Source organism: Elephas maximus, chromosome 21 (assembly GCF_024166365.1).
Source record: "Elephas maximus indicus isolate mEleMax1 chromosome 21, mEleMax1 primary haplotype, whole genome shotgun sequence".
NCBI lineage: Eukaryota > Metazoa > Chordata > Mammalia > Proboscidea > Elephantidae > Elephas > Elephas maximus.
The window spans coordinates 67,674,343-67,688,932 of record NC_064839.1 but is presented as its reverse complement, the minus strand read 5'-3'; the positions used below and the strand labels follow the sequence as shown (position 1 = coordinate 67,688,932).

At 37.5% G+C, this 14,590-nt stretch overlaps 1 protein-coding gene and 1 pseudogene across 2 annotated transcripts in view; both read left to right on the top strand.

Moving 5' to 3' along the window:
- The window catches only part of LOC126064649 (proline-rich nuclear receptor coactivator 2-like), a 33,618-nt pseudogene extending 26,016 nt beyond the window's left edge, over positions 1-7,602 (top strand).
- Positions 1-14,590, top strand: part of LOC126064759 (collagen alpha-1(I) chain-like) — a 253,041-nt gene that overhangs the window by 188,699 nt on the left and 49,752 nt on the right. The gene's annotated exons all lie outside the window — the stretch shown is intronic.

Genomic DNA, 14,590 nt, shown 5'->3' with positions numbered 1-14,590 from the left:
TCAATTGCAAATTTCCTGGAGAAGAGGTTCGTCAGCTCAGCATGGATCAAATGTTCTCTTCCAATCGACTGTTTGAAGATGGAGTAATGCTCTACAAATCATGAAAGTATGAAGCTAGCTATCAAATCTACAAGATCATGAAAGCAGAGGAGCAAAGATGATGCCTGCATTGCATTGGTTAATATTCTCAAGTCAGTAGTTTTCCAATACTGGTACATAAGCACTTGTGATTTATAAAAGCACTAAAACGTTCCACTGATATAGACAAGCAGAGGAATCTCACGGACATGGGCAACATGCAGTGCAGAGTAGGATAGGAATTACAGGTGGCTAGATTTTTTTTTTTTTTAGATTTTCTGATTCATATTAATGATTTTTTTGTTGTTGTTGGATGCTGCGGAGCCTGTTCTGACTCATAGGGACCCTATGTACAATGAAGCCAAACACTGCCTGGTCCCTCATCATTGTCACAATCATTGTTATGCTTGAGCCCATTGTTGCAACCTCTGTGTCAATCCATCTCATTGAGGGTCTTCCTCTCTTTTGCTCACCCTCTATTTTACCAAGCATGATGTCCTTCTCCAGGGACTGATCCCTCCTAATAACATGTCCAAGGTACATGAGAACAAGTCTTGCCATCCTTGCTTCTAAGGAGCACTCTGGCTGTACTTCTCCAAGATAGACTTCTTCACTCTTCTGGCATTCCGTGGTATATTCAATATGTCTTCACCAACTCCATAATTCAAAGGCATCAATTCTTATTCAGTCTTCTTTATTCATTGTCCAGTTTTCACATGCATACGAGGTTATTGGAAATACCATGGCTTAGGTCAGGCACACCCTAGTCCTCAAGTGACATCTTTGCTTTTCTTAAGTGTTTTTTGATTTTATCTTCTTATTACTATTTACTTTTTTTATTTCTTAGTTTGCATTTCAACTATAATCTTTGGGCAAAGTTAATCAATAACCTTAATATATGAAAAAGTCAAAATAAGAAACTAACAGACAGGACAAGGATAAGTCAAATATCTGTGGTAGGCTTTTCTGAATGTCCAATAAATTCTTTAGTAATTAACTATGCCATTGGAATAGCATGGGGCAGTAATTAGGAAAAAATGTCAAAAGGGTTTCATTAAAGTATAAGCGTTTTCCCACTGCCAGCATCAGACTCAGATTCTGATATTGCCTTCTAGGGGAGTTTGCACTAAGTTGACTCTTGCTGTCCTGTTGAAATATACTACGACTGTTGCTGATTGGGACATGCATATTCTTCAGATGTGTTAGAATTAAAAATAAAACAAGAGAGAGAGAACCTTGGAGTTAGGAATGCTAGGGAACATCATAGATTCTTGCTGTTATGATTTACTTTTACAACTTAACTAAGAATTAGAAAGCATGATTTTCTAAATGCATATATGTGTGCATAGATAATATGCACAAAACTACACTATTAACTGATTAGAAAAAGTGGGAAATTAATCATTTTAAAGAAAGATGAAAGTGATATGGAGAATTGTATGAAAGCATAAGTTTACCTGGTTTTATAATGTTCCCATAGGGAATAGGTTAGGGGTTACTTCCCTCTGTGAAAAGAAAGATCTGGCAAGCACAGTAACGGCCAATCATAACAACGCTAGAGAATGCCTGTGAATTACAGTACTTGATTTTCCTAGTGATGGATTTATCTCGTGAGAAAACAGAAAATATTCGAAGCTCTAGAATATACTATGTGATAATGCATTATTTGTCTTTGCTCCCTACCGGACAGGACCCAGCATTTAAATACACAGATTAAATAGGTTTGGCAAATAATTGTAGTAAGCTGAGTGATATTAAATACCAGAAAAGAATGAGAAATGATCAGATTAGAAAACTAGGCCAAGTGTGGTTTCCTGAGAGTCTTAGTCATCTAATGCTGTTATAACAGAAATACCACAAGTGGAAAGCTTTAACAAAGATTTATTCTCTCACAATTTAGTAGGCTAGAAGTCCAAATTTAAGGCATCATCTCCAGGAAGGCTTTCTCTTTCTGTTGTTTCTGGAGGAAGTTCCTTGCCATCAATCTTCCCCTGGTCTAGGAGCTTCTCTGTGCAGGAGCTCTGGGTCCAAAGGTCAAACTCTGCTCCCGGAGCTGCTTTCTTAGTATGAGATTGGTTTAAGACACAATCTAATCTTATAGATTGAGTCCTGCTCCAGTAACATAACTACCACTAATCCCATCTCATTAACATCATCTCAATAGGATTTACAACACATAGGAAAATCACATCACATGACAAAATGGTGGACAATCATATAATACTGGGAATCTTGGCCTAGCCAAATTGAAACACATGTGTTTTGGGGACACAGTGCAATCCATGGCATTCCACCCTTTGGCACCCAAAAATTCATGTCCTTGCCACATGTAAAACACATTCACCCCATCATAAAAGTCTTAAATCAACTCCAAATCCAAAATTCAAAAATTCCTCTTCATCTGTGAAATCCAGAATGCAAGTATCAGCTTCCAAAATACAGTGGTGGAACAGGCACAAGCTAGACATTTTCATTACAAATGGGAGAGATTGGAGTGAAAGAAGGGATAACAAGAACCAAGCAAGTCAGCCATACACATTACATTACCTCTCAAGGCTTGAAAATAATCCTCTGTTCTCTGAGACCTTTTACACAACGGCCCTGTCCTCCAGACTCTAGGTATTGGCCAAACTCTCTGGAATCTGGGTGGAGGCCTCTCAGCCCTGGGCTTCAGTTCTGCCTTCCAGGCCCACTGGAACAGCAACTCTGCTTCCTTGGCTTTGGAAGGCCCCATTCTCCTCTTCCATCTGAGTGGCAACACCACGCTTTGAGATACCACAAACCGTGGTCATACCCTTTGAGATTGAAGCAGTTCTGCTTCCTGTGTTCTTTATCTCTTCACCTTCTGCTTCTTTGGCCTCTCCACCCCTCAGGCCTTGCTGCCCATGTCTGCCTTCCTGGGGCAAGTGTTCCCAAGCTCTGTAGCTCACCAATAAGTGCCTGGAGGCACCTCATTCCTCCAGGAAGCCTCCTTTGCAAAAGCACTCAGCTCTCTCGCTTAGTGGCTCAACTTCTGTGCTATTTTTAGCTGGTCTTCTGGTTCTGCTGCTGCCATTTCTCTGCTGCTTCCGCTCCTCTGCTGCTGCCAGTCCTCCGCTGCTGTTTCTCACCATCTGCACCATCTCCAGTATAACAGCTCTCCTCACTTACTTCTGAGTCCTCACCAGAATTGTCTTTGATGTCCATAATTCCACCAACAGTTTTTTCGAGGAAATCACTTCCACATTTTAGGTATCTGTTAGAGTAGCACCACACTCTCTCGGTACCAAATTCTGTCTTAGTCATCTAGTGCTGCTATAACACTGAATAAAGCAAAACCTAGGTATTCAGATACCAAAAGTAATGCATATGCTTTTAAACGCAATTGAGAAAGGTATCCAGGAAATTACACATTTATTTCTCAGCTCCTCTCCTTACATATGTCATGGAGTCAATGCTGGGTCAGAGCACCTGGGTAGCAGGATTGAGGGTTTACTCCTTTTTAAAATATTTGGAAATAATTGCCTAGGATAGCTGCTGTCTCTGACATTTGTGTTTCTCCCTGTTTATTTTACAGTCTTGGTTACTAGAGGAAAGTTATGTATATAAAGAAAAAAAAATCCAGCTGAAATAAAGGAAAGACGCTCTTTGCATTAGAGAAAAAAGTTATTTTTTGTGGCTAATTTCTGGGCTGTGCATCTGTACCATTTAAGGTATCCTACTCTTTCTTTGAGTGTTTTTAAGTGATTTACTGAGAAGAAATATTTGCCTCAACTTTGCCATCTCTAGGGTCGCTATGAGTCAGAATCGACTCGATAGCAACAGGTTTATTATAAAATTATAGGACTGTTTTTGGAAGTATTTAGTTATCTTTTTATCTCAGGAATGTAAGATTTTCTATAATTCAATTTATAATGTTGTTCAATATCCTATTCTGAAATGACCATTGGAAAATTATTCAAAATTCAACTAGATTCTATGGTAAAGGAGTTTTTGATAATATTTTGTGATTTTCCATTATTAGTCTCTTTGCTTGTATTCTAGTGGGAAGATTTCTAAATATACCAAATAGAATGAATCACCATTAAGTTTGCTTTACTTCTGAACAGCGTTTAACAATAGGGTCCTTCACAGTTAATAGTAAATTTTTGAATGACTTTTAGATAATCCTTAGGAAAAAGTAAAGTAAAAGAATATGACAGGCATTTGTCTTCTGTGGTTTAACCCATAAGCCTACATGTCATACACACAGAAATGAGCATCTCAGTGTAATACTGAAAGATAAATGAATTGCCACAATGTGGTAAAAAAAAAAAAAAAAAAAAAATCTGCCTAAAGCAGAAATGATCATTATTTGCCAAAAAAAAAAAAAAAAAGGAAACATTGATAAAAGAAATGATGAATATCATAGAGCCTGACTTTAATTAGACTTGATAAATTGCTTCAAAACATCTGACTTGACAAATGAATTCATTTGACATAGGTTTACACACAATAGTAAATTAAGAAAATCGGATGAAGGAAGATAAACAATTTATACTTGTAAATGGAAGCGCATAAGATAGGGTGGGGACCCTGTAGGGGTGACCTGTCTTAACTCTCTTTAAAAAAAAAAAAAGTGTATTGGGAGAGAATATGCCGAGGATTTTAAGTTTGCATGAATTTTAAACAAGCAAATGCCTCAAATAGAAGCAGCTTAAAGTTTCCTTCATTCCCTGAGTGCTGATAAAAATCATGACTTCTCAAAAGGGAAACTAAATTTTCTGCCTCAGCTCAGCTCAATTTGGGAGTTGAGAGCAACTCTGTCCATAATTACTTATTACCATTGGCCCTGACTTTCTAGATTGTTGGTTTATGGAAAGTGGAAGAGCAAGCCCAAGTAGCACAAATGAAGTGAACTGGCGAAGCGATAAGCTTTGTTCTTTTTTCCTGTTTTGTAGGTTCTAATTCTAGCACATAAAGGAACATTGTAGATAAGTTTTACCAGGGGGAAATTCTTGGTTTACTATAAGATTATTCAGTGGGTAAAAATAACTGCTTTGCTTTGCAGAAGCAGAAATAGCAAAATGGTTGCTAAGGCTGTAGGGTTTGTTCTGATGGTATGGACTGTTGGCTGTTGATAAAATTTATGCAGGCTTCGTGGATAGAGTTTACATTAACACTGACATTAGTGTTATGGAAATATAAAGATTAAAGGAGTTCTTTGGATTTGCTGAAGTTCATTACCATTCGTTATTAATGAAAGATATATACTTATTTTTCCCCAGTGTTAATAACCTTACATCACTTTAATAACTTGAGGCATTCAAAGAGGAGATAAAGTAATTTTAAAATGAGACACCAGACATCATTAAAGAATGGGTGCTGATAGCTTACATAATGAAAAGTGCTCTCAGTATGTGGAATGGTGTCACTTCTGCTCCTCTAACTCCATGTCTCTCTCTGTGGACACGTCCTCCACAAGAGTGACTTCACTGACCTATTGTATGTGACCCAGTTCTTTTTTGTTGTCCCTTAGAGAGAAAACAAAGTCACTTGGTGAGTGGTATTAATTTGTCTCCATTTATTATTGGATCAAAAATTGTTTTAATTAAATAAAATATTTTAAAATTGTAGAATTTTTAAACACTGAACTTCATTCTTCTCTTTCCATTTCTTCTCTGGACATGACAAGCAGACATACTTATGTACTTAATATATGTGTCTGTGGGGAAGAAGCAAGCCTTCCCTTGGGTGGGCTGTTCCACGCCCCAGACTGGAAGTATAAGGATAGCGTGTTCACACTTTGCCACATATTTAAAGCCGCATTCCCCAGGTGGCTTCACTGGAAAAAAATATTTTGAACTTGATTTTTCTGTCTGCTGTGTCTTAATTATCAACTAACTCTAAATTTTCAAAAGAAAAAAAATGTGTATTAGCCCCCTAACATTCCAATGTATAAAAGAGATATTTCAAACAAACAAATAAAATGTAGCTGCTATAGGAGTACTTGTATATCAGAAATTGTTAATCAGAAAATTCCTGATGGACCTGTTGAAATGTTAAGGTATTTGTTATACAAAAAAAAAAAAAAAAATCAACTGTGTCATCTTATTTCATTCCTTACATAGTAAAAATAATACAAGCTTTAATTAATTCCATGATAAGGAACACTAGTGTAAAAAGTAGGGCACGCACACACCACTGTTTGTGCATTGTTACGGAAGGAAAGAGGACTTCTACTTATTTCTATCTTGCAAGTAAAATAAAATATTTTAATATTTGTAGCAAGTATAACAAATATTCTCATTTGTTCTATTTGTCAGATATTCTTGATTTCTTCCTGCGGGGAAAGTGTGAGAGATTCAAAAACTTCAGGGATTATAGAGATGTCTTCATTCTTTTATTCATTTTCAGTCCATGGTTATATATTAAAGATACTTGGATAGGTGACTTTTCAGGTTATAGTAAACCAAAAAAAAAAACAAAACACCCAAACTCACTGCCGTCAGTCGACTTCAACTCGTAGTGACCCAGGAGGGTTTCCAAGGCTGTCAATCTCTATGGAGAAGACTGCCACATCTTTCTCCCGCAAAGCCACTGGTGATTTTGAACCTCTAATCTTTCAATAATTAAACACTCACCAAATAAGCAAATGCAAGGAAGTTACAGATTGAAGATAATACCAATAACAAAGGAAACTTAAAAAAAAAATGAGGAGCTGCTTTTGACTCATAGTGACCCTGTACAGAACAGAACAAACCACTGCCGGTTCAGCACAACTGGAGACTAATATAGTCCCAGGTTAATATGATGTGATAAAGGGCCCTAATTGAAGTTAAGGACCAGTGAGGACACAGAGGAGGAAGTGACTAGCTTGAGCCCTGTGTATGAGAAACACTTTCACAGTGGAATTAGGACTTCTCCCAAGCTTGCGTGCTGAGGACACTCAGATGTTGGCCTCAGTTCCCAGGATGAACTCAGCAGATCAGCCCATGACAGCCTCTGTATTCTGACACAAAGAAAAGGATCCATCAGGAAGCAACACTTATTATCCTGGGCTTGGCACCAAGGAACAGGACAGGTAGTGGAAATCCTGCAAGCTGAAAAGCTGACTGAAAGGTGACAAAGAAGTTGAAGATGGGGGTGGAGAGAGGTATAACATTCCAGTTCCCCAATCTAGAAATATTAGCAAGAACCAACAACAGCTTAACAGACAGAAGACCAAGGAGCAAAACTGCCAGATGAAGATTGTTCATAAGAAAAAAGAAAGAGGACATGGTTATAATCCACCAGCAATTGCGTGGTAGGCCATGCAAAATGAGGGGAACAATAAAGTACATTTTCCAAATGAGCAAAATTGGAACTCTAGCTTATCAAGCCCCAGCTTACTTTTTAAGTTGTAAACTAATCAGAACTATTCTGGAGCCAAATTTAGTGAGCCACCATCACCAAGTGGTCTTCCTAAACCACCAACCCAGCCATTGGGTTCGTGTTTCCTTTAATCCTTCTGATAAAGAAATAATGATGTTTCAACTTAAAACCTTACTTAAAGTACAGGTATAAAATAAGATGAAGCACTAATGTCAAAATTTGGGTATCATCCTAAAGAACAGTCAATGGGTCTGAAACAAGTTCACTAGGAATTAATCTGTTTGTGTAAACCTGTTAATTAATGTGGAAAATATGATTAGACTTCTTGCTTGTTATATGTGTTATGGGCACTGTGATGTAATGATCATATCAGTGCAACTTGAAATTACTAAATCCTAATAATTGTACTTGATATTGTGTTCTCATTTGACTAAATCTTAAGTGAAACCATTCCAGTTTAGATTTGAGGAGCTATAAGGGAATCAACTTGTTCTATTGCTTGTTGGGGAAAATACTAATTTAAGATTATCATTCACAGATCAGTAGATTTACTTTTGGAAAACTAGTGAATCAGATTACAAGCATCTAGCTAAGACAGACAAGGGTTGACAGCTAGCAGGACGTTTGAAAGTTTAATGTCCTAGGAACCCTCGACCAGTAATATGTCGACATGATATATACCAAAACCAAACCCAGTGCCGTCGAGTCAATTTCGACTCATACTGACCCTATGAGACAGAATAGAACTGCCCCATAGAGTTTCCAAGGAGCGTCTGGCGGATTTGAACTGCTGACCCTTTGGTTAATAGCCATAGCACTTAACCACTACGCCACCAGGGTTTCCACATGATATATAGTCAAAAAAAAAGAAAAAAAGTGTATTTTTTCTTAATGAATACTTGTGTTTTAGTAATTGTACAGTGGTAAATGTGGAACGGGCACTAAGGGAGTATTAAAATGAGGCACAGTATATCCCAGTGGCCCTGTTTCTCACATACAGTGGGTAGGTGTCTGCCAACAAAAGCACCAAAATTGTTTTTTTTTTATAGAGACACAGTATTTGGTTGTCACAGGATAGCTTTCAAAACACATTTTGGTATTATAGCATTGCACAAGCTATTGTCAGTGAGCTGGCCTCAAGTCATCCCTGCAAAGCTTGCTTAAAGTATGGGGATTGTATAACGTGGAAGTGTTAAGTACCTAGGGAAGTAGTAGTCTTGTAAATACATGTAATAAACTTGTAGCATATGTACAGTTTTACTGGCCTTTTTCCTACAAAATTAGACTATTTTAGTGTGAATATGATGTATGTAAGACCATGGACTTTTTTACACTATGGCTTAATTTTAAAGGTTCTAAATAATTTGTGTTTAAAGTTTGCCATTCTGCTAAAGTACCAGTGTATGTCTGTTCTAATTGATTTGGTTGTAAAGTATATTTCAAAGTAAATTCTAGTGTAAGAACTCTTAAAATGGAAAAGGTTTAAGCTGCTAAGACACTTCCAATTTTTAAGAGATGTGACATGCAGTAAGAAACCAAACCAAACACCTTGCCATCGAGTCGATTCCCACTCACAGTTGCCCTATAGGGCAGGGTAGAACTGCCCCACAGGGTTTCCAAGGAGTGCCTCGTAGATTCGAACTGCCAACCTTTTGGTTAGCATCTGTAACTCTTAAATACTATGCCATCAGGGCTTCTGAAATGCAGGGCAAGACTATTTTTTTTTCCCCTTAAACTCAAAGATCAACTATTAGAGGGTCCCTCCAAATTTTACGATTCATTTTGGCTTTCACCAATTTTTGTAACCAAAAAAAAAAAATTTTTTTTTTTATGATACTAGTACAGTTTATTGTGCAATACCAATGTATTTTTTTGTAAAAAAAAAAAAAAGTGCAATCCAAGGGGATCACTTATGCAAAATATGTAATTTCTTACATAGTAATGTGATACATAACATGTTTTACCTACCTTAAGGGTAAATGCTAAATGGTAAGTTAACCTAACAGTAAATTAAAAGAAAAAAGTGGTGATAGGAGATTAATTTCAAAATTCTGATTGCACAGGCCCTGTTTTCTGATTTGGCAGCTCTTTCAATGTTTATAAGCTGAATGGCTAAGTTATATTTCTCCAAATAAATCTAGATGAAATAATATTTTCCATGTCTAATATTGCTATCCTAAAGACAAATTTATGCACTTAATGTATGTATAAGAATTTGAAGCATGAAATTAAACATAAAATCTTTTCTCAGCCCCCCCGCCCCAAAATGTTGTTAGGTGCCGTTGAGTTTGTTCCAACTTCTAGCAACTCTGTGAACAACAGAACGAACACTGCCCAGTCCTGTCACATCCTCACAATCACTGTTATGCTTGAGCCCTTTGTTACAGCCACAGTGTTACTCCATCTTGTTGAGGGTCTTCCTCTTTTTTGCTATCCTCTACTTTCCCAACCATTATGTCCTTCTCCAGGGACTTAGCCCTCCTGATAACATGTCCAAAGTATGTGAGAAGAAGTCTCACCATCCTTGCTTCTAATGAGCATTCTGGCTGTACTTCTTCCAAGACGGATTTGTTCCTTCTTCTAGCAGTTCATAGTATATCCAATATTCTTCACCAACACCGTAATTCAAGGTCATCAATTCTTCCTCAGTCGCCCTTACTCATTGTCCAGCTTTCACTTATGTATATGAAGCAATTGAAAACACCATGGTTTGGATCAGGCTCACCTTAGTCCTCAAAATGACATCTTTGCTTTTTAACATTTTAAGAGGTCTTTTACAGCACATTTGCCCAATGCAATGCATCTTTTGATTTCTTGACTGCTACTTCCAAGGGTGTTGATTGTGGACCCAAGTAAAATGAAATCCTTGACAACTTCAGTCTTTTCTCCATTTATGCTTATTGGTCTAGTTGTGAGGATTTTTGTTTTCTTTATGTTGAGGTATTATCCATACTGAAGGCTGTGGTCTTTGATCTTCATCAGTAAGTGCTTCGAGTCCTCTTCTCTTTCAGCAAGCAAGGTCGTGTCATCTCCATAACAAAGGTTGTTGATGAATCTTTCTCCAATCCTGATGCCCCATTCTTCTTCACATAGTCCGGCTTCTCAGATTATTTGCTCAGCATACAGATTGAATAGGTATGCTGACAGAATGCAACCTGACACACACCTTTCCTGGCTTTAAATATGTGGTATCCACTTGTTCTGTTTGAATGACCACCTCTTGGTCTATGTACAGTTCCTCAACAGCACAATTAAGTGTTCTGGAATTCTCATTCTTCACAATGTTATCCATAATTTGTTATGACTCACAGAGTCGAATGCCTTGCATAGTCAGTAAAATACAGGTAAACATCTTTCTCGTATTCTCTGCTTTCAGCCAGGATCCATCCGACATCAGCAAAGATGGTCCTTGTTCCGCATCCTTTTCTGAATCCAGCTTGAGTTTCTGACAGTTCCCTGTCAGTGTACTGCTGCAACTGTTTTTTGAGTGATCTTCAGCAAAACTTTACTTGTGTGTGATATTAATGATATTGTTTGATAACTTCTCCATTCTGTTGAATGGGTACAAAAATGGATTTTTTTCCAGTTGGTTGGCCAGGTAACTGTCTTCCAAATTTCTTGGCATAGACGAGTATCTCTCCCCCTTCCCTTCCCTCCAGCATTAAGTAACACAGCTAAATCATGTCTTCGTGGAATTTTAATTTGTAGTATTTTGTTAAAGTCAGGCAAATATAACCACTAGTTAATACAGAATTTGATATCTGGACATGGGGTTCTACAAGTAATAAAATTTAAAGAAAAATGAAATATTGACTTAGTGAAGAAATTGGGTTACAGGCTATGAGGATACAAACACTGGGAACTGGAAGCTTGTGATCTTTGTTATGCAGCAAGAAAACGTTTGGTCTACATGTTGCCTTCTATAGCTGGGGACACGGCTGACTAAAGACAGGGTTAGGAAGAATGGGAAGAAAATAATCAGAAGTGTCTTAGTTATTTAGAGCTGCTACAACAACAACAAAATAACACGAATAGGTGACTTTAAAAACCGGAAATTTATTTTCTCACAGTTCAGGAAGCTAGAACTCTGAATTCAGGGCGTGGTGCTAGGGGGAGAACCTGCTTTGTCTCTTTCAGCTTCTAGGACCTGCCAGCAATCCTTGAAGTTCCTGGGCTTGTTGGTGCATCTGCTGTGTGTGTCTGTCTTCATATGGTGTCTTCCCTTTGTGTGTCTCTGTCTGTTCTGCTCCTTTTATAACACAAAAAGGATTAGGTTTAGGACCACTCTACAATGGTGTGACCTCATTAACATAACAAATTAAAAAAACCTATTTCCAAGCAGGGTCATATTTGCAGGTACAGGGGTTAGGATTTCAATATATTTTTGAAGGACAAGATTAAATCCATAACAAGGAATCTGGCACGTGTTGGGCCATCTGGTTTTCAGCGTAACTCTGAATAACACCAATCTGAAGTAGAAAGCCTGGAGTAGAGGTAGAAGAAAATACTTTTTTGGACATGACAACTCTGTTGTCTTCAAGGGAAGTTAACTGAGAGTCAACCTGAAGGGTGAAAAATGTACCTAGACTTCATATTAAAGATAATCTCACTGATGTCTGTGAAACTATAGAGTTAGAAGGATAAAAGTCTTCTCTCACCTTACCAAGAACCTGCCCTTAAGAATTATCTGCTAATCAGAGGCCAGTAGGCTCTTGGCTGGCAAAAATGATTCTGTCCTAACAGCATAAGTCTATTTTAAATTACTTTCACGCAGTAGCAATTAAGCTTAAGCTTTTGGTAATTTTCAGAGCAGAGATACCAACAGATAAAATAGGAGAATTCACTGGTTTAAAGACATGTCAAACTAGATAATTTGGCTATGGTTGTTAATAGAAGGAATTAACCGAAAATAAGTAAACTGAAGGCCCACTAAGTTTTTAAGGAAATTGTATTGCCAGGGAAAGCCCTGGCTTGCCTAGCAACAGCCTGTAACCTTTCCTCACGTGACCACTTCGAGATGCAAATGCCCACCAATAAAAACTGGGCTGTGAAAGCTGTGTAGTGACCAGGAAATATGTCATATTCACCGCAGACTTTTCCATGGATAAAATGTACAGGGAAGATCCACACATAGGGTAGAAATAGTATCTGTGGAAGGTAATTAAAAAAAACCAAACCCACTGCCATCGAGTTGATTACGACTCATAGCAACCCTATAAAAAAATGTGGCAAATTTCTCTGAAATTAGCACCAGCATTGTACTCCTTTGACATGTCTGAGAGTTCTTGGTATTTCATCTAGTGGGCTTAAGTGTTTTGTTCTTTTATTATTAGGTATACAGCGTACATTACTGATTATACAATTGTGAGGCCACTAGTCTAGAGAGTATAATATTATGATTATGGTAGCCTTTGAGGGACATGAAAATTTGAGTAATATCTGCTATTTACTCGGCATTCTGTCTGATATTTTTTTTCTTCTTTAACAAAAGAGTTGAAACTCTCTATTAGGTTTTGTGCTAGCACTCTTGACCTAACGCCAGTCTAGAAATGGTATTTTCCAACTAAATAATATAGACTATTTCAAGCTAAGGAAAAGAAGAAAAAAACAAAAATAACAACACTTTTAAGTGCTTATTATAACACTGTTGTTGTTAGGTGCCTTTAAGTTGATTTCAACTTACAGCAACCCCGTATGATAGAGTAGAACTGCCACTAGGGGTTTTGTTGGCTGTCGTTTTTTGGAAGCAGATCACCAAGTCTTCCTCCTGCAGAACTACTGGATGGGTTTGAACTGCTAACTTTTAGGTTAGTAGCCTAATGGTAGCCCTTTCCACCACCAGGTCTCCTTATTATAACGCTGTTGTTGAGTAACGCAGAGTTGATTGCAACTTATAGCAACCCTATAGGAAAGAGTAGAACTGCCCCAATAGGGTTTCTAAGACTGTAATAAATCTTTGCAGAAGCAGACTACCACATCTTTCTCCCATGGAGCAGCTGGAGGGTTGGAACCATTAGCCTTTAGGTTAACAGTCAAGCTCTTAACCATTGTGCCACCAGGGCTATTTTATCACACTGGAGATAAGCAAAATAACTTAAATATGTATTATAATTTTCACAACCTATAGTGTGTGTTTATACATTGGACAAAACATGTTTACTTAAATGATGAGACATACTTACCTGTTATTCTGCTGTCTATTTTTAAATCATGCTACTTTCTTATAGGCAATTTATTGTCCGTGTATTTTCATAGCAGAAAAAAAAATGTTTTCCGTGTTATGTCTAGAGAACCATTATCTGCTGTACTTTTTCAAAAGAAAATATATTACATGCCTTCGAGAATGGATCAAGAAAACAAAATGCTCATTACTGATAAGAGAAGGATCATTATTTACAAAATAAAAGGTGGGTTACATGGTATAGCTAGTTAATTATAAAAGTCAGAATTTGTACTTCGAACCATTTGTTGCTTGGTAAGATAATATTTCTTTAACATTTTATTCTGAATGTCAGTGCTCATCATTTTAGTGCCTATATGAAGCATATGCTATTTCATATTTAATTCAACATTATTGGAGAGGTAAAGGAAGTTGTTATGGCAACTGAAGCATGAAAATAATAAGTTCACTTAGAAGGCTGTTTAACACTTTCACTTCAATGTGACTCTCAGCTGGAATATGTGATATAGAAACACTCAGTTTGAAAAAAGAGTCAAGATGATTTGAGGAAAACATAGCATAACATTGCCTGGTCCTGCTCCATCTTCATAATCATTGGTAAGTTTGACACCATTGTTGAGGCTATTGTGTCAGTCCATCTCGTAGAGGATTTCCGGATTTTTGTTGACCCTCTACCATGGAGGAAGGTCCACCTAATCATGGCTGTGGCCATAATAAAGGAACATCACCTGTGCCAAATCATAGCCAATCAAAGAGGGAGCAAGGGGAAAAATACCATTACCTGTCTATCCTCCTTCCACCCTTTTTTTCTTTTTCTTCTTCTACTGGTGCGGCACATTGTGAAACCAAACTAGAAATCAGAGGATAAGAATGATGCAGGCCATAGAAATGATTTTCCTAGGGTACACAGAAAGATGGAGAAGGTCTAAGGATACAGCTGGAGGGACAAAGAGAACAAAACTAGGGATATTCTTTTGCCCCTGAGCATCAATTTTTGTC